Genomic DNA, 24630 nt, shown 5'->3' on the forward strand with positions numbered 1-24630 from the left:
CGATTATTTTTGTAAATTTTACAAGAAATTATCATTCCAGTGCTTTTACTTTAAAACATCACCTTTTATTTAATGTGTTACTTGGTGTTTGTTTGTAATTATGTATCCTCATTTTTATAAGTACATGTTAATCATTCACACTAAGTAATATCTACTAAACTACTGTATTGAATGCACTACCTGACACAACAAAGTAAAATGTACTTGGGTAATACGAGTAAAACCTGGCAACCTATAGCGCGTACTCAGGGGGTGACGTCAGAGGAGATTTCGCGCTCCTTTCTTCAACGAGACGACGGAACAGCAGAACCTGAACAAGGACGGCAGCGTTTCACCTGAGGAGAGGAACTTCATGGACGGGAGCCATTGGGGTAGGTTATATGTTTAATTAATGCTCTACGTTGCTGTTGAGCCTTCGGTCAAGTCTGCGTTTGAGTTGTGAACACTGAAGAGTAGCGAACTGCTCAGTTTAGCGTGCTAGCTAGTTAGGCTATCATGCTAGCTAACGAGGGACAGCATTACAGACATGGCTCACGGCGCTACATTTTGTGGACATGTTTTTGGTGGTTCTGGTCACGATTTTACAGGGTTCTCCCTTGAAAAGTTGTTGGCCTGGGGACACGGTGCTCGACCAGCTGCGCTCTGTCGACGAGGGGGAGGGGGAGGGGGAATTACTTAGGTTTTGTGAAGCCCTCTTCTGCCACACAGGTGCTTTGCTGTGCTGCGACACACGCACAGCGTGCTTTCTCTGGACATCCTCAAGTGCAGCCGAGGTCGAATGAGGAAAATGTGACAAGACAGGGAATCATAGCTAAGCAGCAACAAGCACACTGGTCATGTGCTAAAAAATATCCCATACGTGGTGGAATTAGTGACTTTAGAGCGAGTCTAATACACTTAACATTATTTTGTCATATTCTGACATATTTTTACAGTAACTTATTTCTGTCATTAGTTTTGAACTGGTCTCTTATGTCTCTATCCAATGTGGTGTCCTTGATGATGAAGGCTTTGGGCATGAAACAAGGTACCAGTACTGTGTTGAGTTAGTGTCGCATATCAACATGACCAGGCCTGCTGTGTATCTCAGTATTAACGTTATGTTGGCTTGTTTATGTGCTGTTTTTCTGTGTGGGGATAAAACATGCTATCAATATGAAGATTTAAGCCAAATTCAGATTTAATGTTGTGTGTTCATGTTTTAACATAATTTCTTTATATATTTCGCAGAATATTAAAGGACGTTCACTCTCAGCAAGTTGACATCAACAGTTGACACAAGGTAAAATCAACTTAGTACTGTTATAGTTTAATTAACTTGACATACATTTGAAGTCATAGTTTGTGTTGCTGTGAATAGTACATTATACTGGGAGGACTACTGCATGAATTGTTTTAGCAAGGTACCTCATCTTGATCATGTTTTTTATTGTCTTTTGTTTCAGATCAATGAGGAGTTCAGAAGAACAACCACAGTTCATCTGGAGTGAAACTTTTTGTCGAAATTGGACAATTGCACTACCAACTTTCTGGAGATACTTGGGACAAAGGACGGAGTTGCAGGAACCAAGACCCATGCTGGAATCACCCAGCCTGGTAAAGTTTAGATATCTAATATTATATAAAATTATGTTGGGCTCATATACACTGAGAATAGATGCATAATGATGCATTTGAACACATTCAATATTTTTGTTTGTTTCCCCCACTATCGTCATTTTTTGAGAACACATCAGACTCGAAGATGTAAAAGTGAACATTAGTAAATTTGAATTTCAAAGAAGTCATTGAAGAGGACTATGCTCAACATGTCATGAAGATCCTTGTCATCCATGGAAATGCAACACAGAAAGGCTTCACTCCTGACAATCGTGTTTGTCGTCAGAGGGAAAAGAGGTTCTTGATGACTGTCAAAGTGTGGCAAAGGCTTGCCTTCTGCTCATGGGCTTCATCTATGTGTATCTAAGTGTTGTCAAGCAATACCCATCGTTTCAAATTAAGTGTTTGTTAAATGACTAAATGTTTGTGTTCTTAAATTTCTTATTGGCAGCACTGATTTAGAAATGTTTTGTCTGGCAATGCCAACCAGATTATATATGTTGGTATTTGTGTGTCTGTCAGCAGTGACCTCTTTCACCAGTTAACAAGTAAAGCTGCTGTAGTTTAAAAGATGTTTTGTAGAAGCCTTATGTTAAGACAATTTTATTAAATTAACAGTAGCCCAGTTTAAAAAAAAAAAAATGCAACATTCATATTTGAACAGTTGTGTAGAGTAGTAGTAGATAAAAGATATATTGTGTGAATATTACTTAATATTTCTCAATTGAAAAAGTAAAGAAAAGCTAGTTAAATATACAGTGGGGGAAAAAAGTATTTAGTCAGCCACCAATTGTGCAAGTTCTCCCACTTAAAAAGATGAGATGCCTGTAATTTTCATCATAGGTACACTTTAACTATGAGAGACAGAACGGGGGGAAAGAATCCAGGAAATCACATTGTAGGATTTTTAATGAATTAATTGGTAAATTCCTCGGTAAAATAAGTATTTGGTCACCTACAAACAAGCAAGATTTCTGGCTCTCACAGACCTGAAACTTCTTCTTTAAGAGTCTCCTCTGTCCTCCACTCGTTACCTGTATTAATGGTGCCTGTTTGAACTCGTTATCAGTATAAAAGACACCTGTCCACAACCTCAAACAGTCACACTCCAAACTCCAAAAATTGTAGACCTGCACCAGGCTGGGAAGACTGAATCTGCAATAGGTAAGCAGCTTGGTGTGAAGAAATCAACTGTGGGAGCAATTATTAGAAAATGGAAGACATACAAGACCACTGATAGTCTCCCTCCATCTGGGGCTCCACGCAAGATCTCACCCCGTGGGGTCAAAATGATCACAAGAACGGTGAACAAAAATCCCAGAACCACACGGGGGGGACCTAGTGAATGACCTGCAGAGAGCTGGGACCAAAGTAACAAAGGCTACCATCAGTAACACACTACGCCGCCAGGGACTCAAATCCTGCATTGCCAGACGTGTCCCCCTGCTTAAGCCAGTACATGTCCAGGCCCGTCTGAAGTTTGCTAGAGAGCATTTGGATAATCCAGAAGAGGATTGGGAGAATGTCAGATGAAACCAAAATAGAACTTTTTGGTAAAAACTCAACTCGTCGTGTTTGAAGGAGAAAGAATGCAGAGTTACATCCAAAGAACACCATACCTACTGTGAAGCATGGGGGTGGAAACATGCTTTGGGGCTGTTTTTCTGCAAGGGGACCAGGACGACTGATCCGTGTAAAGGAAAGAACGAATGGGGCCATGTATCGTGAGATTTTGAGTGGAAACCTCCTTCCATCAGCAAGGGCATTGAAGATGAAACGTGGCTGGGTCTTTCAGCATGACAATGATCCCAAACACACCGCCCGGGCAACGAAGGAGTGGCTTCGTAAGAAGCATTTCAAGGTCCTGGAGTGGCCTAGCCAGTCTCCAGATCTCAACCCCATAGAAAATCTGTGGAGGGAGTTGAAAGTCTGTTGCCCAGCGACAGCCCCAAAACATCACTGCTCTAGAGGAGATCTGCATGGAGGAATGGGCCAAAATACCAGCAACAGTGTGTGAAAAGCTTGTGAAGACTTACAGAAAACGTTTGACCTCTGTCATTGCCAACAAAGGGTATATAACAAAGTATTGAGATGAACTTTTGTTATTGACCAAATACTTATTTTCCACCATAATTTGCAAATAAATTCTTTAAAAGTCAGACAATGTGATTTTTCTGGATTTTTTTGTTTTCTCATTTTGTCTCTCATAGTTGAGGTATACCTATGATGAAAAGTACAGGCCTCTCATCTTTTTAAGTGGGAGAACTTGCACAATTGGTTGCTGACTAAATACTTTTTTTCCCCACTGTACATGAAACACCTAATTGAGTTTTACTGGGGTTTTGTAATTAGATGCAAAGGTAGCCTGAGTAAAGATTACTATCAAAGACTAAGTACATTTTATGTCTAAGGAAGACATTTGCAAGTAAAAGTTACTTGAAAATTTTGGATAAAAAACAATTCTTACTAGTAAGTAAACTTAACTTGAGAATTCCTCAGTAAAAATTACTCGGAATTTCTGAGTGCAAATTGTTACCTAGCTTTTTTCAAGTAAATGTCACAAAAAAAACAACTCTTTTATTCTTTCATAGCGTCATTTGACTGCTGAGTCCTCACTTCTCTTAACCATCCGGTCGGGGCTGTAAGTAGTAAAAGGCTGCGGTTTTGTTATTGAGTATCTGAGTCATTTTATTTCAACTGGGTTAAATAATTTAAAAAGCATTACAAAAAAACGCATTCCAACACAGTTCTCTTACGAACTTTTCTCTAACAAAAGAAATTGGCCCCATGAATGCATGCCCTATGAATTATCCGGAGCAATGGGGAAAGAGACGTGGAACTTAGTATCCTGTGGCAGGAACTTTGCACAGAGTGAGACCTCCCTGCTGTATGTCATTAAATGAGCTTCCAGGCAGGGATTTGATTGTTAAGAAATTAAACCAAGACTCCGGTCCTTTGGATCCTGCTCCCAGAGTTGTGCCAATCTCCGCAGGCATTGTATCAGCTTCTGACGCACACGCAGGTCACAAAGTGGATGTTTTATTTGGCTGTGGTGATGACAGGGTGCTGCATCCAGGGCGCTCTGATTGAAGATATGTCTAAGGCAGGGTGTTTGTGCAGGAGCTGGGATATAAGTTGTAATGCTACAGTGTGTTTATGCATGATTACACAGGTGAGACGGATAGTGAGCGGTGTGTACGTGTGTTAAGTGTTGACTTCCTGAACATCTAATTTATATCTTAATATTCTTTCTGAAATGGACTTCATCCCCCTATCGCAATACCTTGTCTTGGTTTTGGCTTGTTTTCACTTCACCTATTCTTCCCTCTCTCTACACACACACACACACACACGGCAGCACCTCCAGGCAGCATCTCCCAGCTTCAGGCATGATTAGTGGGCCTGGGAATCCCGTCTGGCCTCGTAGTGTAAACTCACCTCTCTTCCATGACCTCTTGTAAAAGAGACAGAGGGGGGCACGTGCCATCCCACTGTGGCCTAAACTAACACACACATCAAGTTGGGCTTTGAGATTTGGCAGTATGCTCCAAATTAAAAACAAAATTGATGTTTTATATCTTTTACTTGTCTTCTTTGCATCACTTCGACTCACAAGCAGCTCCATCTGCTGTGGAAGCCGGGGAAGGAACAGACCTCGAGAGACGTTATCCTGCAGCACTGTGTTCAACAGCAGTTTGAGAGGTCGCCAAATTCAATTTAGTTTGGAGTGTACTGCCAGCCTTAGTGAAAGCAGACAGAAAGCATGGCAGCATTGAAAACATTATTTCATGCTCAGTGTCCAGTTAAGCTATATGTCCCTGTGTGTTAAAGGAATGCTGAGGAATACTGTTGAATAGTGCTGTTAGTGTGGCGGCAGCTAGGAATGCCCCGACAGCAAGAAAATTATATATTTTTTCAAAAGTTCCAATAAACATGTACTGAATGTCGTAGTTTCTAAACCAATTATTGTTTTTTCATACATGCATTTCATATCGGCCTTGTATCACCCTCGCAGAAACACACAATGCCACTTGGTTAATGTTTTGAAACAAATAGTTAGGTTTAGCATAACGTAACAAAGTAACGTGACAACTTAATGTTACAAAGTTACGTGACAACATAACAACGTAACGTAATACAGTAAATTAACAGCTTTCCTGTGCAACGTTACGTAAGAAGCGTAAAGTTTTGTAAAAAAAAGTTCTGTAAAACGTTACATAAAAAGCATGAAGTCAACGTTTATCTTTAGTTTCATATGGGGCTTTTATTTTGTTATTTTGACCACTCCCATCCGCTCCAATTATTAAAAGTTTTATTATAGTATAATAACACCTTTGAATAATAATTATTTTTGTTTGAAAGTTACATGTTATAATTCTAACATGTAACTTTCAAACAAAAATAATTATTCACAGCTGAACTAATTGTTCTTAAGTCACTTGCTACACCGTTTGTAATGGGGTGGAGGTCGAAATCTCAAAGTCGAAATCTTAATAAAACCAAAGCTATCTGCATGGATGGATGTTACTGCAGTTAAGTTTAATACACTCCATCAGCACAGAGCTATCCACCAGAGACTGGTCATTTGGGGCCGAACCTCTCACAACAGATTGGCCAAAGTTCCTAAAAGTTGGCGGTGTCGTTAAAAGAGTTTAGTTCTAAATTGAAATGAAATATTCAGTGTAGGAAAAAGTGGAAAACTAATCTGACAAAACGACTGCTGTCATAGAAAGCCCACGATAGAATATCACTCAGGTTATTTAAGTGGCTCCCTGACAGCGGTTCTGTTTGCCTGCCTGAAATACTGAGTCACGAGCAGCAAAAGCTTTTTCCAAAATGAACATAGGGATTGTAAAAGCAAAACCCCCTGCGGTAGATTCCCTGTACAGTACCCAAAGCAGGAGACACAAATCTAAACGGTGGTGAAACGTGAGTCACCTATGCCACCTGTGCCAAATGGAGGTCGGCACCCCTGTTGTTAAATTTGAGCCAAAAGGGCCGGCTCGTTAAGTTTAGCCACCACTCGCTGACAGCCGCTCGCAAGGACCCGTGCCCCTTCAACCTCCATCTTGTCTCCCTGAATTCACTTTGAGCCTATGGTTACTTTGTGCCCCGTGACAGATCCAGTCTGCCTCATCGGTCTGAGTCTCCGCTGCGCCTTTAAAGGAGTCGTTGCTGCTGCTGAGAGCAGCGCAGTTAATAAGGCTGTTTGTAGCTTGTTTGGTTTCTTTGTGAAGCGCCTCTGGGATATTTTTAAATGAGTGTGTGTGTGTGCTGAGTCGGCACCTTCTGTTCACCCGCTACTATGCTGTGTGATTTTTCCGCCTGCGAGTGGTAACCTGCTTGAGCACCTGGGCCTCAAAGTCGCAAGCTCTCATTTCACGTCTTCCACAAAGGCCTTGTGCCTCTGACGCAGAGACGGACCCGAGAGGGACCACACTTCAAATCCCGAAATTATTATTTCTTTTGCCCTTGTGGGAGGGAGAAAGGGAGAGATTGCCATGCAACAAAGCTACTCTTTTCTTTTTGAAGCAAATAATGAGAAAGTCTTGGGAAACAATGGAAAATTCTTGCCTGGAATTTCGATAGGAAACTCTAAATTCCTCACCTTCGCTGGTCTGTGGCAGTAGTGTCAGCGGTAACTGATGCTGTACTGCAGAGAGACTGCTGAGTTGCCGGGGTCGGTGACCTCAAACATGTGGCCCTGTAATCAAGGAAATGAGCTCTAATCCTTGGGCATTCCTATAAAAGTCTCCAATAATACCTTGGAGGTTGGAAGACATTTTTTTTTCTCTACTTGTCACAAATTGTCATATAATTCTTTATGAAATGTTTATTTTGTACAGCCCAACATCACAAATCTGCCTCAGAGGGCTTTATGGTCTGTAATGCCAAGGTGCCACTTTTGTGATGTAATAAAAGTAAATAATCAGAATCTAATCAGGTTAATTTCACACTTAAGTAAAAAACAACTAATCCAAGTATTAACATTCTGATGTTCACTTACCAGCTGTGCTTCGTCATGTGGCAGAGCAAAATCTATTCACGTGTCTTTGCAAAATAGTTGGTGCTAGAGGTTTGGGGACGTAGTGACAATACACAGGGTGTTAATATGATAGCTTTCAGCATTTTGGGCTCAATTCGTTCTGTCGGTGTTTGGTAAAATTAATTTGCCAGTAGAAGCAAAGTGAATCGGCTGAGTGCCGATTCACTTTGCTTCTGCTGGTAAATGAGTGGATTTCACTGAAAGGAGCAGTGTGTAGGTTTTGGCGGCATCTAGTAGTGAGGTTGCCGATTGCGACCAACTGAACGTTCTCCCGTGTTGCAAGTGTTTCATAGAGCGACGTTGGCTGACGCAGAAACACAGATGGCTGTCTAGAGCCAGTGTTTGTTTTTGTCCACTCTGGGCTACTGTAGAAACATGGTGGTGAAGAGGACCTGCTCCGTATGTAGATATAAACCACTCATTCTAAGCAAATGAAACCATGGTGATTCTTTGTTTCAGTTGGTTATACACAAATTAAAACATACTTATTAATATTTAATTCTATTTCTTCCAATAGATCCTCCTAAATCGTACACACTGGTGTGACTGTGTTGTCCCACATTTGTTGTTATAAATGCTGGCGTTACGAGTCCTAACTCTTTGTAAAATATACAGTTAAGTTCAGAAGAACGAGATGAAAATGGACACAGTATCCCGGCACAGATGAATCACAGAGTGAGGCTCAGGGATAAGAGTTGGATGTTTATAAACTTTGCTGATTCAGATGGTTCAGTTAATTTTTTTATTGCCGAAGCTAAACTCGGTTGATGACTGAGTTGATGTTTTACTTTGTCTTCCCATGAATCCGTTTAAATGCACTTCAGTAAGTGAAGACAGCTCTGTGAGCAAATCTACAGATCAAACTCATTGAAATGAAATGCTGAGCGAGGAGATAAGCCCGAAGAGATGATGACTGCGTTTGTTTGTGTATGAATGCAATCCGTCATTGTACCCCCTGCCCCGGTATCTGTGTGTATTGTGAGAGTGTATCCCGGACATCCTGTTTGTGCGATCTTACTGCTTCTGCTGTTTTCCTGCCCCGGCTCTGGTGCTAAATCCCAGATCAAACATCCCAATGTGAGGGGGGGCGGTGGATCCCCTGCCGTGTGATCCACATCTGGCACCAGTACACCCAGATTAGCCGCCACACACATACAGCAGCGCAGTCTGTGTCTCAGAAAATGTGCCCAGTGTCCTTCGGGATCTGAACTCCTTTGACCACTACAGTCCCCTCTGAAGTCCGGACAAACGGTCGAACAGCGCAGAATTGGTGTGTAATGTGGTTTTACATCCTGAAGTATCAAGTGCCCCCACATGTTCTCCTGATTCTCCCTCTGAGTAACTCAGAGCAGACCGACTGTGCCACTCCGCCGTCTAGACTTCGGGTCAGGCAGCAGCCGGAGGCCGACGCTGAGGACTCCTTATTTACTAGACTGAGTTGATGACCATCTGCGCGAGCGTCTGGACCTCATTAGAGAGGCGATGAAAGGGCTGCCACAAAAGACACAGACACACACACTCTTTTTTTTTTTTTTTTTGGAGGGATCTCAATTGAGACTTCATAAAGTGTGTGAAAGAAGTTGGATCAAAAAGATTTCCTCCTCTGTGTAGCTTTGTGAGGACACTTTTGTGCTTTTATGTGTAGAATTAGAACACACACTAACAGCTTTCTTCTAGCATTGGCAGGCACTCATTTCAAACTACAATGCTAAGAAAAGCTATGGAGCTCACATCAGCAGAAACAGAACAACGAGCAGGCTTTTTCTGAGAGGAAACAGTTAACAGACACCGTTTGCCCTTCAGAGTGTGTGTGTGTGTGTGTGTGTGTGTGTGTGTGTGTCAGTCAGAGACAGAATAGCTTTTGCATCCCTGATAACTTCATCTCCGCGTCATCAGCGAGGCCTCCCTGCCCGAAGGGGATTTTACACACATGAAACACACACACTCACCCAATCTCTCACAGCAGACACATACCGTTAGAGTTGCACATGGGAAAACTACCGTCACCCTCGTCTTGTACCTTCACCTAAAAAAAAAAACTAAAAAAAACTGTTTGTCTAGAGAACAGGAGTGTGCCGCATCTGACATCTTCATGATCCGAGGTTATAGTCCGATGATCGCGATCAAACTGTGTCATAAACTGTACTCGTGCAGTGTGTGTTCTAGTGTCGGGTCACAAATGGGTGGGAAAGGTGCGGCACAGACGTCTGTATTTATCAGTTGACAGTATCCCAGATGGTTTATTTTTGGCGGGGGGGGGGGGGGGGGGTTGCTCAATCTCCGAGGACCGTTTTACTTTGTCTTCCCATGAATCAGAGACGGGGCCTGTTATTGATGGGAAATGTGCACGTCTGCGCCTCAACATCTGGCCGCCGCGCAATCGTAAAATGCGTCTCAGGTTTGATCCAGCTGTTTACAGCGATGCATGTTTTGACGGGTATCTGAATGTTTCTAGAAGGTGAAGAGTGGATACTCCCAAAAAGTCCCTATCTGGTTCATATAGATATCACACATATTATACTGTATATTCACTGTAGCATTTCTTACTGTGATTGTGCAGGTTTGAAGCTGTGTGTGCTGGCGGGTTAAAACCATGTACAGCAGTAAACTGAGACATAGCTACCATCTGTCAGACTTCCATGTCCCACACACTGACATCTGGTCTGTCTGTGGTAGTCTTTGTGTGTGTGTTCGGCGCAGGGAAAAGGGTGTCCAAAAGTGGATGCAGGGCTTTTCCCCCCCCTTTTTTTAAAGCCGGCAGTTTCAAAGGCTGCGTCACAAATGTGACTTTCAAGGATCGTAATGAGTCGGTGAACTGTACACTTCAGAGATTTACTGTATGCTGTTCTTTTCAGTGGATGGTGGGAAGCCGTATAACATTCCACTGATTAGTATTGATTTAGTGAGCAGAGCAGATTTCTAGCATAGAGCCTGGCCTAGTCCGAAAGGTCCTTTAAAGGTTGATGAAATGCTCCTGTAATTCAAAGTAAGAGTCAAAATATAAAATAGTAGGTATAGATTCTAAATGATGTGTTAAATATGTTGAAGATTCTTTCGTTATCGAAGATTTTATTTTGCCAGAAAAGCAGATGTAATTGCGAGGAAAAGAAGATCAAATATGAGCGGGTCTCGGAGACATTTTAAGTTAATACTGGGTGGCAACGTGCAATATCCATTTTCAAATGGAAGCAGCAAATAATTTGTGAGGACACGCAGATAATCACTGTGCTGCTTTCTGTAGAGGCTGTGCACAAAATATTCTAATTTAGATCTCTTAATTCATTTTGTGTATAAACAGAAAAATAAACTCTTACCAGAAAGTTTGAATTTGTACATTTAAAAAGAAAAAAGATCCAATTCACCCGTCCACCCCACGCCCCGGGTTCCCTTGACCCCCAAAACCCATTTCCCCCACCTTACCAACACGTTATTCACCCAAACCTACTACAATCATACCTCCCTCCAATATCCCATCCAATCACACCAACAAAAGAACTAAACATATGTACACATAAGCAATCATTTAAAATATCAGTACATGAAATAAAAATAAAAAAATAATGAGAAGGGAAAAAAAAACAACCTAAACACAAAAAATATAAACTGTATAAAATCATTGTCTTTGATGCTAACTTCGCTCCCATCGGTCTTCATTAGCATATAGCCTACAAGTGGAATCTGTGCCACTAGCATCTCTGGCAGCAATACTTAAAGTGAATCACAGATGAGAAAGATCAGTCGTTAATAAGCTTTCATTTATCCAACTGTACTTTACGCATTTAGAATAAGGCAATTTTTGGGATACAAATGAATTATTCCAGAGGATGGTAAACAATGTGTTTTATTCCAAATGTGTATAAATCCACAGTTGAAAATAGTCCCCAACAAATGCCAAATTTCCTTATGTTTGAGTTTGTTAACCACAGTCACCAGCTGTCTTTTTTCTTTTTTTTAACTGAAAACGATACATATGATTTTTTTTATAGATATTAAGTATTGAGAGAGGGACTAACACATTGCTGATTTTGGTCTTTTTGTGGGTTTGCATCAACAAGGCAAAACTATTGCCTTGACTATTGCCAGCCCTAACCTGTAAGTAAATCAGAAAAACAAAGTGTTGTTCTACTTACATTTAATATACGGTAAACTTTGGTACTTGTAGTCCCTTCCCTGCATCCATCTGTGTGCGTTGAGTGCTGGCATGCTGATAAGTGTACAGTGGGAGTGGAATGGTCACCATGGTCGTTATGCTCGTCTGCAGGCCCAGAGCTGAGACGGTAATGTAATCGCACTGCCGCTGCCGATAAATATTGATTTGGTCGTTAGGTTTGAGCCCCAGGGCAGTACGTCAAGAGCGCGAGTGTCGCGCATTGGCCACATTTGGGCATTAACAGCGGCAGAGTAAGAGGGAGCAGGGCATTTTTAGGTGGTGACAGAGCGACTTCCAGGCCAGATCTCACAGCCAGTGTTTACCTCTGGAGTGCAAGGAGCCAGGGGAGGTGTTTGTGAGTGTGCGTTTGTGTAAGTGCAGGATGTCTGTAGGCATGCGGTTTGTCCAAAATGTGACGTATTTGCCGCTAGAGGATAAGGCAACAAGTGTGTGTTTGTGTGTGTGTGTGTGTGTGTGTGACTGGAATCCTTATCTTTGAACGTCAAGGAATTGATTTAGGAGTTAGGGTAAGTAAATGGCAAGTCACCTCAAAACAGTGTATAGTGTGTGTGTCTGTGTGTGTGCCAGCGATACTGTAGACTGCATGCGTAAGAGAAGTGAATCATGGCTTAAATTAGGTGGAGGAGGGTTGGCTGAGCCGTGTGTCTCATTAAACGGCTGGTGGAGGAACATTTAAACCTGCCTGCTCCGAACCAGCTACTGGGACACTTTACTGAACAACTGGGAGGGATTTTCCACTCAACCTCCCCTCTCCTCCCCCAGCTTCTCCCTGGATATCGACTCACTCTTTTTGCTGAAGAAAAGGAATAATCCAACCCTCGGATCCTCTTTAAACACTGCTAAATGTCATCGCTCGTTGGTATTCTGGCCTTTCTAGGAGGGATTTTGTTATGAAGTGCTGCAGTTAACTTTCTCAGTGCACCTATCTATACTTTCTTTAAATGTGTCCTATCTTGCTCTTCTTCCGTTAGAGATTTCCCTCCATTTCTAGAATTAAGAAGAGCAATCCATTAAATTTGAGCCCTGGCTTCCTTTTAAATGGGAACTCCTCCAATTTTACACATTAAGGTCAGTTTACTAGTCTTGAGGCTGTTGAATCCGTTGTATAATGTCTGAGAAAATAACCCTGATGATGTCACAGTGATGTCATCTGGGTTATCTAAATTTGGGTTTTGAGACCACACATTTATAGAAAGCCTGCCTTACAAACTGGAAGAGGTGCAGTTTACATGATGCATTATGGGAAATGTGCAGTGATTTCTCGCATTCTGGTCTCATTTCTGCTACTATTCAGGCTTTTTTCATCCAGCGTTCATGGCTATACCCGCGAGAAATAATGCGCTGTAATTCGTAGATGTCCCACGTAATCACTTCGTATGTAATCCACGAGGTCATGAACCAGACAAAAACCTGCACAGGGGGACTGGGAGTAGAGGCGGATGTGTCGAACAAAAAACGATTTTCCACCCAGGAGACCGCTGTTAGTTCCCCGTGTGAATCGAGAAGTCAGCGTTGATTTATTCGTCACGTAACATGTATACTTCAGTAACACCACTTCCGAAGTTATTTTAACTCAAATGACGATCTTATCCTAAAGTGGTTTTGTTGCCTAAACCTAACTAAGTATTTCACAATCTTTTGATAAACCTAACCAAGTAGTTTTCTTGTCTAAAGTTTATTTTGAAAAGCATTACACATTACATGCGTACAGCATGTAACAAGCGGAAATTGACACGTGTTGCCGGACTTCCGCAGGAAACGCACGTAAAGCGAGGAGTAACTTTTCGTAAGATATCATACGAACCATTGAAGATACCGTGTACTATTGATGAAGAAAACGTGATTCTATGTCTCTTTCTTGATGGATTTCTCCTCGTATGATTCTTGTGTGTGTAAATATATGTGTAGCACAATACCACTGTACACGCAATACAAATACAAGGTGCATCAGAGTGTTTTCGATCAGAAGCTCTTTTCCTGCTGCTTATACCAATGTTTTGACAGTTTCCACCATGGTTTCTGTTGTGGAGAGTGAAATTACTTTTCTTCCAAAATTGCTGAATTCAGATCTGTGGAGATTAAACCATCATGTGCAGTTCTACCTGATTAATTGTGCAGCCAAACCCCATTTGCCCCAATCACTCACAGCTCCTTCGTGTTTCCCACATCGCCGCCTTCTCCTTCCCCTTCACGCATCTCTCTTTTCCATTATCCGTCCATCTGGGCTTGGTGGCGTCAGGGGAGTTTTTTCCAGCCGCGGTTACTCTGCCAGCGTGGCCGGTTTGGCCTGCGGAGCTGACGGATGCTGCCATCGGCCTTACTGCAGGCCCAATGGTGCGGTGCAAAGACTCCTCTCATATCCCTCCAAAAGAAGGGGTCAGGGCGGACATGTTGGCAGAGCAGAGCAAGCTAACCTCTCCTCATCACTGACTCAGCAAGAAGTGGGCTTACACATGCACACATGGCCTTAATAAACCTTGAAGATGGAGCTGTTTGACAGGACAATCTTGCTTCACAAATGAGCCTGTTCTCTCATGAAGTTAGCTTATCCCTCAGGATTTAATTGTGCTTTTGGCGATCTGCCTGTTAGATAGCGAAAATTGTTGACTTTGGCCTGAAAGCAGCAATAAACTTGCGAACACTTCTCATCCATGAGGTCCACGAATGTGCAATCTCATTAGTTTTTGAGATTCTGTGCACATAAGTGGGAAAATTTGGGTCTGAGAAAAAGCTGCTGTAAAAAGGTATGAAGGTCGTTATCAATATCCACAACAAATTTCCTGGAAATCTAGCCAGTCGTTCTTGAGTCAACAAAGGATTAAAGAATCGACCCTGTTCAATCTGCAACCCTGTCTGATGTCACTATCAAATGTCAAGGCTGTTTAATGCTCCAAATGTTTTCTGAGACTGTGGGCCTCCCCTCAGACAAAGCTCGGTAAAATAGTGCATTTACCTGCCATAATAGGGAAGCACCCCCCCCTTACAACGTCTGGCTTCACCCCTGCTCCAAACCACCATGAACTAAGTGTCTGTGGTGCGGTTTCCATGCCGGGACACTCCAGGACACACCATGTCTGAACATGACTGAGGGGAAAGAGAGCAGAAAAAGACGGGAAAATAAATAAAAGGATAGAAACAGAGGAAGAGGAGGAGGAGGGCGGCGGCAAAGGAAAGTTATGACAGCAGTGGAGGGAATGGAGATCACGCGAGGGAATCGACGATGCAAAATTCGGAAGAAGTCTATTTACATAAGCACTTCCCTTTGCTAGGACCAACCACAGTAAAGCTTGAATTAGTGCTTGAGTTCAGGACATACATTTTCCCTAAATCCTGTTGCTTCCTGTCATGAAGAGGATGTTGACATTCGCTTCAGCTCTCCTGCCTCGCTCGGATTGATTTCCTTTTGTCTCTCTCTCTCTCTCTCTCTCTCTCTGCCATATGAACAAAAGTGCAATAACATTTGGTTTGCAAACACTTTAAACAAATAAGGTTATTTTTAACAGAAGTATTCCCTTTACACAGCAGCAGTTAAATGTTTTTTATGTTTGTTAAATTCTCAATAGCGATAACTAAATGATATGCTTATTATACATATTACAAACAAAAACACTTTTAAAAACTCTAAAAAAAATAATTTAAATGAATAATTTGTTTTTTGGTATTTTGGTCAGACATGCAACGCTGATTACCGTAATATGTGTGGTATTTGTTATAAATGTATGTTGGTACATAGAGGGTGATAAGAAGCTGTACCTGGAGGGACTTAGGACCCAGGGGAATGTAGGTGAAGCAAGGGAATCTGGAGGGGGTCCGTACCATGGCAGTAATGGCAGTAACCATGGCAGTAACCATGCATGAGGAAGTTATCCTAATAAAGAGTTGCAGTTAAGAGCAGTTTGTTCTCACGTGCTTATATGTTTATTTAAACACACGACAATATGTATTTTGATATTGTCACGTTTGATCCTGTAACGAGACGATCGTGTGTGTGTGTGTGTGTGTGTGTGTGCGTGTGCGTGTGTGCGTGTGTGTGTGAGTGAGAGAGACGGGAGGGACCAACGGTGACGGAGTGAAGGGTGGTTCCGGACCGGGCGTGTCACCCGGGGGGGGCAGCAGCAGGAAGTGACGCCACACAAACACAGCTGTTCGCTGCCCGGTTCTTGTGTTAAAAATGTCCGCTTATTAATAAATTAAAAAAACTGCGTTAACACGCGATAAAATAATTGTCGGCATTAATTAATTAATGTGTTAATGCGATAATAACGCGTTAACTTGCCCAGCACTAGAAAAAATGAATCCATCTTTGTGCTGTTCTTCAAATTCAAACTCACTTGTGAAAAGGATGTCAAGTTCACTGCGATAGCCTGTCTTCACACTAATTATACTAATGTCTCAAAATGAATGTAATTGCTACAATACATGTAGCATTTCTAAAATAGGCTGTTTGCGTTTGCTGTACCAGAGTCTGAGCCAAACCACATCCAGACAAGCACAGCAGAACGTCATAATACCAGAGGGTTGATGACAGCTGTCTGCTCCTCTAATCCCTTCTGTGGTCTGCTTCTCTTTTGTTTTCATCTCTTCTCCTCTATCCTAGTTCCTCTTCCTTCTTCACTTGTGTCTTTGATATGGACGGATCAACACAGGGTATTTGAGCTGGTCCTTGGCTGTACTTAGCTCAGATTATACAGTTTACCATAGCTTTACTATAGAAGTGTAGCTTCTACAACCCTTAAACGTGCAGAAAATACTATCCCCCTCAACCTTAAATGTTGATACTGCAGCATAATTATAGCATTATATCCTCACACAACGGTTCATGTAATATCTTAACAAAAGTTGTTTTGTCATTTTTCATGCTTTGTTCCAACAGATGTCCAGCAACTCAAGCGATCAGTGCGTCTTTGCAAGCCCCTGGGGTATTTAGGCAACACATCTACTTGGTTAAGTTTAGGATAAGATCGTGGTTTGGGTTAAAATATCTTTTCTCAAGCGTTACTTGGGTATGGAAGTTTTGTAACAAATAAGACAACGTTTGGGTTCAAGTAACTCCAGAAACGATGTTGCGTCGGTAGGGAAGTTATGTGACAAATAGGTCAATGTTTGAGTTAAATTAACTACGAAAGTGACGTTACTTAATTTTGAAAGTTACGTGAGAAACGAGTCAACGTTGACTTCTGGTTTCACACAAGAACAAACAGCAGTCTCCTGGGTGAAAGTCCTGTGTTTGAAGACCCACTGATCCACGCCGACCTCCTCCCTACGCGCACTTTGTCACTCTTTGTACTACATCACCTGTCCTCCCTTACAATTACGTGGATTTTACTAATTGATTATGTGGGATATATATATACGAATGATATTGCATTACTTTTCGTACGTAAAGCTACAAACGGTGTATGAGAACAGCCTGGATTATAGATCGTTAGTTTTTGCATGAAGTCCCCACATAGTCACTGAATACAGAAAATAAATCCTTTTATATATGTTGTTTTTCATGTTTTCTTTTTGCGATGTCTCTGAGTCATCATTAGAATCCGTTTCAACAGTGAATCCAGTCTGACTACAGTTGCCATCCTCCATGAAAAAGCAACCTAAACCTTTTTAGAGCCATCTTTTGTGTAAAGTGGGTATGTGATGCAAAATATTTTAGTGGAATATTCACTTAACAGTGATGTGTTTTGAAAGGTCTGAGTGAATGGAGAGGTATCGACCCATGACTAACACTGTAGTCTGGTACCAATGGTTCAACACTGGTATGAATGTGTGTTCATCTCTGCATTATACTGAGGGTTTGTGTGGGAACCGGATACGACTCTCTTAGTCTCTGCTTGCCTCCAGCTTTTCCAGTCCTCTCTATTACAATTTGATCCTTTTCCCTCCTTTTTTCTTATCCTCTCATCTCCTCTATTGATTCCTCTCATCTCATCTCCTTTCTTGATTCCTCTCCTCTTATCTCGTCTTGTCTCTTCTCCTCTCCCCTCCTCTCTTGATTCCTCTTTTCTCTCAAATTCTCGCCTCTTGCCTCGTACTGTCTCGTCTCCTCTTTTGATCCCTCTCCTCTCATGATTCCAGTGGCGGGCCATGCATTTTATACCTGGGCCTTCAGTGCTGTCCGGCTACAGTTCCATCTCTTAATAACCTCATTGTGGCGCCACAGCTACGGTTATTATTTGTTTCTAGGGGTGTAACAATACACGTATTCGTATTAAACCGCTCGGTACGAGGCTTACAAACCGAACAATACGTTTGAATAATACTAGTGCGTTCGGAAAATGCAGAAGCTTAAATTGTGGGAAATATAATGTTTTCGGTGGACTGCGCTCAAACTGGCAACCCACATGACGTAACAGACAGCTGTCTGACACTCCGACCCCGGAAGAAAAACATTATACACGCGACGCTAAACTAGCTTTGCGGGAAACAATAGCAGCACTACACTCTCCCCGCAGCGTTTGGCTGTTCTCTACTGATTCAAACAGGCCTAAAGCAGTCGCCACACAATCGCCATTTCTCCAGACCAGTGATTTTCACACCAGTGTGCCGTGAGAGATCTTCAGGTGTGTCGTGGGAAAATGTCCAATTTCACTTAATGAGTCCAAAAATGTATTATTTATTTGTGGCAAATACTTTGCCATTGTTGAGCATCTGAGCTGCAATATACTGGCTGGCTAAATACTCTTCCATGCCAGTGGGTGGCAGTAGGTAGCGCAGTAATGACCGTGTTAATTTAGGACAGTAGAATGAAATGACGCGCGGGAGAGGTTGCGGTGACGAGACAAACGGCGATGGAGAAATATTTGAAAAGGAAAAATGTAGACTCTGAACTGGGCCCTGGACAACATTCTAACCCAGATGAAAAGCCGAGTAAGGATCAACACATTTAGAGACTTGTCATTAAATTGTCAGCATATATCCGGCCCTCGGTACAACGGCCCGCCAGAAAATATCATGTTTATCATAACTGTCCCGCCACACCACAGAGCTCCGGGACGAAATGTGGTGATGTGAGCTGACTTTTTGTGCAACATAAAGAAGCATCTCACTGCTCTAAACCTCCAGCTTCAGGGAGGGGGACGTGTGATCATCACAGACATGTGTGATGCAGTAAAAGTCTCCACCGCTTTGTTCCCTACTGCGCATTTTGCTGATAAACTGGGCGCACTTGGCACAGAGTTCACTCAGTGATTTGGCGACTTTGCAGCTCAGAAATTTACATCTGAACTGCTCAGCAATCTGTTTGCAGTTGATGTGGAAAGAGCACCTGTGGAGCTGATGAAGATGAACAAAAACCCACACAGGAGTTGTCTCACTGATGCACACATTCACTCCATCGTGAGGGTTTCCACAGAACCTAACCCCAGATATTAATGAACTGGCAGCCAAGAAAAGATGCCAAACATCTGGCTCCGGCACATATGCATAAACATGTATTCTTTTTGCACTTTGTGCAATATCCCTTCTATCCTGTTTATTAAATGGTGACTCTATTTGGCCCTCAACGTAGTCCCTCCCTGGGATTGAGTTTGACACACCTGGCATATATGCTGTATTATCCTAAAAGGTGTCATTTTGTAACGTTTTTGGTTGTTGGTGTGCCGCGGGATCTTTTTAATGTAAAAAATGTGCCACGGCTCAGAAAAGGTTGAAAAACACTGCTCCAGACCATCATTCTTGCTTTGTTAAAGAAAACAGCCCAAACAGAGAAGCAAATGTCCGACCCTAACCCTGCGATGACGGGATGCTTCGATATTAACGGGCAATGATGCATATAGTCAGAATCAATGTAATTAACACAATGACAACAAACTCACAAGAACCAGTCACATATATTTATGACAACAAAGCATGACAAATCAGTCCAGCAACACTGCAGCACTAAAACAGTATTCCACCACACACTAAAGAACACGAGCCATTCAAATAGTATTCACATCAGAGGGACCAACATCAACCGTATAATAAAAACGGCACGATAGACAAATGAACACAGTAGTAACGCTACTGCAGATGTAAAAACACAAAAGCACTTCACTTACCAAAGCTGCTGTTCACTTAAAGACAAAGTATATCCTCCTTTCTTTGTTAAAGAGTTCAATGATGCGGTTGTACAGAACATTAGTTCAGTTCAGTTCCAGTCAGAGGTCCTCCTGCGAACGTGTTTGTTGAGTTGTAAATCCACTCGGGTCTCTCCAAAAGTTTTCAAAAGCACCGTAGCTTGTAAGTGTCCTGTTGTGCTATGGTGTCGTTTTGCTGCCTTGGTTAGCGTAGCGTAGCTCCAAACAGCTCCAAACACCAAGACACTCAGTTGCAAATAAAACGCATTCCCAGCCATAAAATGTGCAGCGCTTCTCCAATGCTGAAATACAGTTCGTACAAATCCTTTTCCATGCTGGTTCAGGGCTGCTAGCTGTGGGGTTGACTGACCCTGTCCAGCTTTTCCTGAAATGTCCTTCTTGAGAAATCCATTTCTCCTCCTTCAGCCATTGAGTGTTAAAAAAACAAAGCTAGGTAAAAAAATAAGAATCTACACTAAGCAAAACACTAAAAATGTCATGTCAATGTAATAACTTCTTACATATCATTCAACTTGAAATGTTACTACTAATACTAACTTCTGCTAGCTGCTTCAGCTTCAAAACAGTCACGCTAGCCCACTGACCAACCACAGCGGACGTTAATGTTGACGTGTAGGCCAGCTAGAAGGCTCTGGCACGTCAAAGAATACGCCCAACATGTCAAACTAAAGATCTGATTGGTTCAAAACTATGACAATCAACAATATCGTCCCCATTCACTTAAACTGCACATGGATTCACTTGTGAGTCTGAAGGCCTCGGGCCTGTCTTCTTACCTAGGGACAGAGGTGAGATCTGATTGGATAAAAGCTCTACTTAAAACAAGCTGCACTGGAAGCAGAGCAACTGAGGAAGACAGTAAATGTGCAATGAGAAAATAAGATAATAGGAAAAATATTTTTATAAATTATAATACATGTAGTATATTTAAGAAAAAATATTAAATTATAAAATAGCTATAACTGTGATTCTGTTTAGGCCAGCAGAGAAGGCCTTGCAGGCCCTGTTGGCCCACCACTGCATGATTCGTCTCCTCTCTTGATTCCTATCCTCTATTCTCTCGATTCCTCTCCTCTCTTGATTCCTCTCCCCTCCTCTCTTGATTCAGCTCTTTCATTTCCTCTTTTAATTCCTCCCCTCTTCTGATTCCTCTTTTAATTCCTCCCCTCTCTTCTGATTCCACTCTTTTAATTCCTCTCCTCTTTTGATTCCTCTCCTCCTCTACTCTCCTGTGGTTCCTCATTTTGTAGCCCACGGTGCTTTCACCAGGCAGCTCAGGAGAACCTCAAAGTAATCTGTCACTCTCCGCCTGAGAAGGCCCATCTGTCCTCTGCTTCTGCGTAGTTGGAAGAACTATATATGTACCCCAAGGTTATCTGTGTGCTTCATGAATCACCAGTGACGGTGATTAGGCGATATTTATGAGGACCGGCTGGGCGTCTGTTAGCTGCGGATGAAGGGAAAGGATGGAGGGAGCGTCATGTAAAAAGAGAAACAAAGACTGATGGAGAGAGGAGGGGGGGGGACAGACAAACGCTCAGAGCTTTTACACCTTCGTCCTACTACCAGCTTGCTTTGCAGGCGGGATGGGGTTGCCATGGCGATTGGGAGGGAGAGAGGGCTTCAATGGGAGCAGAGCAACGTCCCGGTTGGCTGGGGTCCTCCAAACACAGCGTAGCAGAAGTGTGACTTCTGACAGTGAGCGTCTGGGAGAGCTTTGTTGAGTCTGTTTTCACCTCGCAGGGTTTTCAACACATTTAAAATGTAAGTAGAGGAAGAATAATTCATGGCTGAAGTAACTTCTGTATTTACTATTGCTGTCAGGTTAAAACCCTCAAGTCAACTTTTCAGAGACCGCAGCAGTCTTGTTTATTGCATGACCAAAATGCATTTTTGAGTTCATCCAATGGGGTTTGAAAGGGTTTCATTAGCAAGAGCACATATCATTTTCTCAACCCATAGAGAACATTATGATCCTTTAATTGGGGTTTAGATATAACAAATATAAATTAGGAATCATGAGGTTTTCACGTAGTGTTGGCAATATGACTAGAAAAAATACACACAAATATGCGTCATGAATATTTGTGTATTTTGAAGTGTGTTCCAAAAATTTTTGCCTGGTTTTATAATTACATTATTTGATATTTTAGCAAAACCTCTCCCTGTTTTCTGATACACTCCCGTTGTAATTTGCTGTTGCAGCAGTTTGCAGTTAATGCAAACTCAACACTTCCTCCACGTTTCCCTCACGTCTTATTAAATACAGCCTAATGTGCATTTACACAGTGCTAATTCCATCAGAACAACAATGGCCATGCCAGAATCACCACTCTGTCGCAGTTTGAAATAGAAATATTGTTTCTCTCATTGAAGTGGGTTCTACTGTGAAACATTTCCTGCTCAAGTGTTTCACATTAAAAGGTTCCCAGCAGCTCAAACAGCATAATCTTTATAGAATTGCCATTTTTGGTAAGATTTTAACGTGAAGCATCTGCAGGGAGTGTTGAGTTATATTGAATGTGCCTTAACACTGATGCATTATATTGCATATATATTGCATTATATTAAAGGGAAAATTTCAGATTTTTCAAACCTGCTTGCCGTTCACCTTACGCTGCCCTCGAAAGTAAGATAACAGAATGAAGAAATGCGGAAGTGTCCTACAGGCAAAGAATAAGGCCAATACCTTGTTTTGGCAGAGTTGAGTTCCTTTTAGTTCTCAACAGAGGTGAGGAGTGCAAAGTTAGCATGACCCATAAAGGGACCGGACAAAATTAAGAAATTTAAAAAGAGTAGCATTGGACTTCTATAACTGTAATTCAGACGCATGATGTAAAGTTTACGATAAGATGAATAAAAGTAACTTAATTCACATGACAAAAATAAGACTCTTTTGGGGCATTTTTGCCTTTATTTGACAGGTTAGACACAGAGACTGGAAATGAGGGGGGCGAAAGAGGGGTGTGACGGAATCGACCGTTGGACATTGCGGAAATGTGGCATGTGCCGCGAACACTCTAAGAAAGCAATGCCAAACGCACTTATTTGAACCCAAAACCGTGATCTTAGTACTTAATCTTAGTAAGTTTTGTTGCCCAAACCAAACCAAGTAAGTTTTGTTAGAATGTCGCGTTTTTATTCATATACCAGTTTTTATTTGATAATGCATGGTAATTATTCTCGACTATTTCTCAGCCCTTATATCTGCCGGCATCCCTCCCCATCCTCCTCTACTAGCCTACATCTCTGAATTGTGCCTGGCTGCCCCCCCCCGAATCGATTTCCCCCACACACCCTCCTGCCAAGTCACGGCCGCGGTCAGCTGTAGATCCGACTGACGGATAACAGAGACTCCGCTTGTATTCCCCGCTCCGCGTCTCTCGAGGTCTAGCGGCTCACTGAATCATGCTCAGTCACTAACACATGGGCACCCAGGGCCATAATTTCCGCGTTCTGTCTATTTTAAGAGGACTTGCAGTGCTCTAAAAAAACACACACACACACACACACATTATAATTTAGCGGTGCAGAGAGAAGGCAGCATTCACGGTATCTGAGTGCTCTGAGAGAGACAGACAGACCGACATGGCGAGACAACACCCACACGACTCAGTGTCTCTATTCTTCATTTATCTCTCATTCAGTCTAACGATATGTTCTCGCAAATGAGCTCTTTGCATTTCCTTTAAAAAATAAGAATAACACGTCCACCAGAATAGCGGTAATGGCTCAGTGCCCACGTGCAGACAGAGGCATGTGGCAGGTTTCCGCTGCCGTGCTGCCAAAGTGTTGTTGAGGACGGCACGCTGCAATAAACAAACGAAGGCTGCTGGAGTGGACGGCGTGTCCGGTAATCTGTCTTCATGTTTCTGCGCGGGCGTCGGCGGGAAACGAGAGATTAGACAAAGGGACAGAACCCCGGCCCCTCCGTTGGCCCCTCCGTGTTTTATGTTCGCCTCTACGTGTGAAAGTGGGGCGTCGAGGAGGTGACGGTGAAATATTTGTGGCGGACTGCTGCGGTAAAGCCGTGAGCTCCTTCGTTTTGGCAGATGTTGATGAATCGGGGCTGCTACGGCCGACCTTCAGAGGCATAGGAGTGCAATGTGGGAATGCGTTCTTTTCATTTACATTCAATCCAGTAAGACTTCCTGATAAACAAGTTCACTATTCTTTTGCTTGCTGGTAGTAAAATTGTACCAGGGTTTTGTTACCTCTGTAAAGAGATTATGTATTCGGTCATGTGTGTGTATGTGCCGTGGATCTGAGTCTTGTTTTTTCACAGCTAACCTCTCACACATCCGGACCCATCAGCCTAATATTCTTTGTGCTCATTTAGGACTGAAGGACCCATCATGGTTGCAGTGATTCACACTTTTTAAAAAGACATTTCATTTTTTTATTCCATCATTGACTGCTTTCTGCTCACTGCTCTTTACCGGCCTGCATAGTGAACCGCTTCAGTTAAGACTATAGTTTTCTCTACACATTAAGAATCTTCCCCTGTTGATTTGCACGCCTAGGTAAGACAATTGCATGAGCAAAGCCATTTGTTATAACTAAAAGCCCTTGAACACACACACATGTTGAAACTAAGCATTCTGTAATTTATTTGAAAGACGTAAGGGCCAAATATGAAGGCCAGTTTTCTTTCTGCCTCTTTTACATCCAGCACGCATCACTTCCTGTGTATGCATTAAATTAGCATATTTGCCAGGAATGTGAGACCAACCGAG

General features: G+C 42.3%; 1 protein-coding gene across 2 annotated transcripts in view; it reads left to right on the forward strand.

The window, feature by feature from the left end:
- The window catches only part of chst11 (carbohydrate (chondroitin 4) sulfotransferase 11), a 103988-nt gene that overhangs the window by 2475 nt on the left and 76883 nt on the right, over positions 1-24630 (forward strand). The window contains exons 1-3 of one of the 2 annotated variants that reach the window (XM_031869788.1): positions 32-371; positions 1231-1282; positions 1446-1596. The exons of the other annotated variant lie outside the window; for it this stretch is intronic. The gene's annotated coding sequence lies outside the window, so the exon portion shown is untranslated. Of the gene's footprint in view, positions 1-31; positions 372-1230; positions 1283-1445; positions 1597-24630 lie in introns of those variants that run through there. 2 annotated transcript variants of the gene reach the window in all.

Source organism: Anarrhichthys ocellatus, unplaced genomic scaffold (genome assembly GCF_004355925.1).
Source record: "Anarrhichthys ocellatus isolate YVR2014 unplaced genomic scaffold, GSC_Weel_1.0 scaffold49, whole genome shotgun sequence".
In the NCBI taxonomy this organism is placed as follows: domain Eukaryota; kingdom Metazoa; phylum Chordata; class Actinopteri; order Perciformes; family Anarhichadidae; genus Anarrhichthys; species Anarrhichthys ocellatus.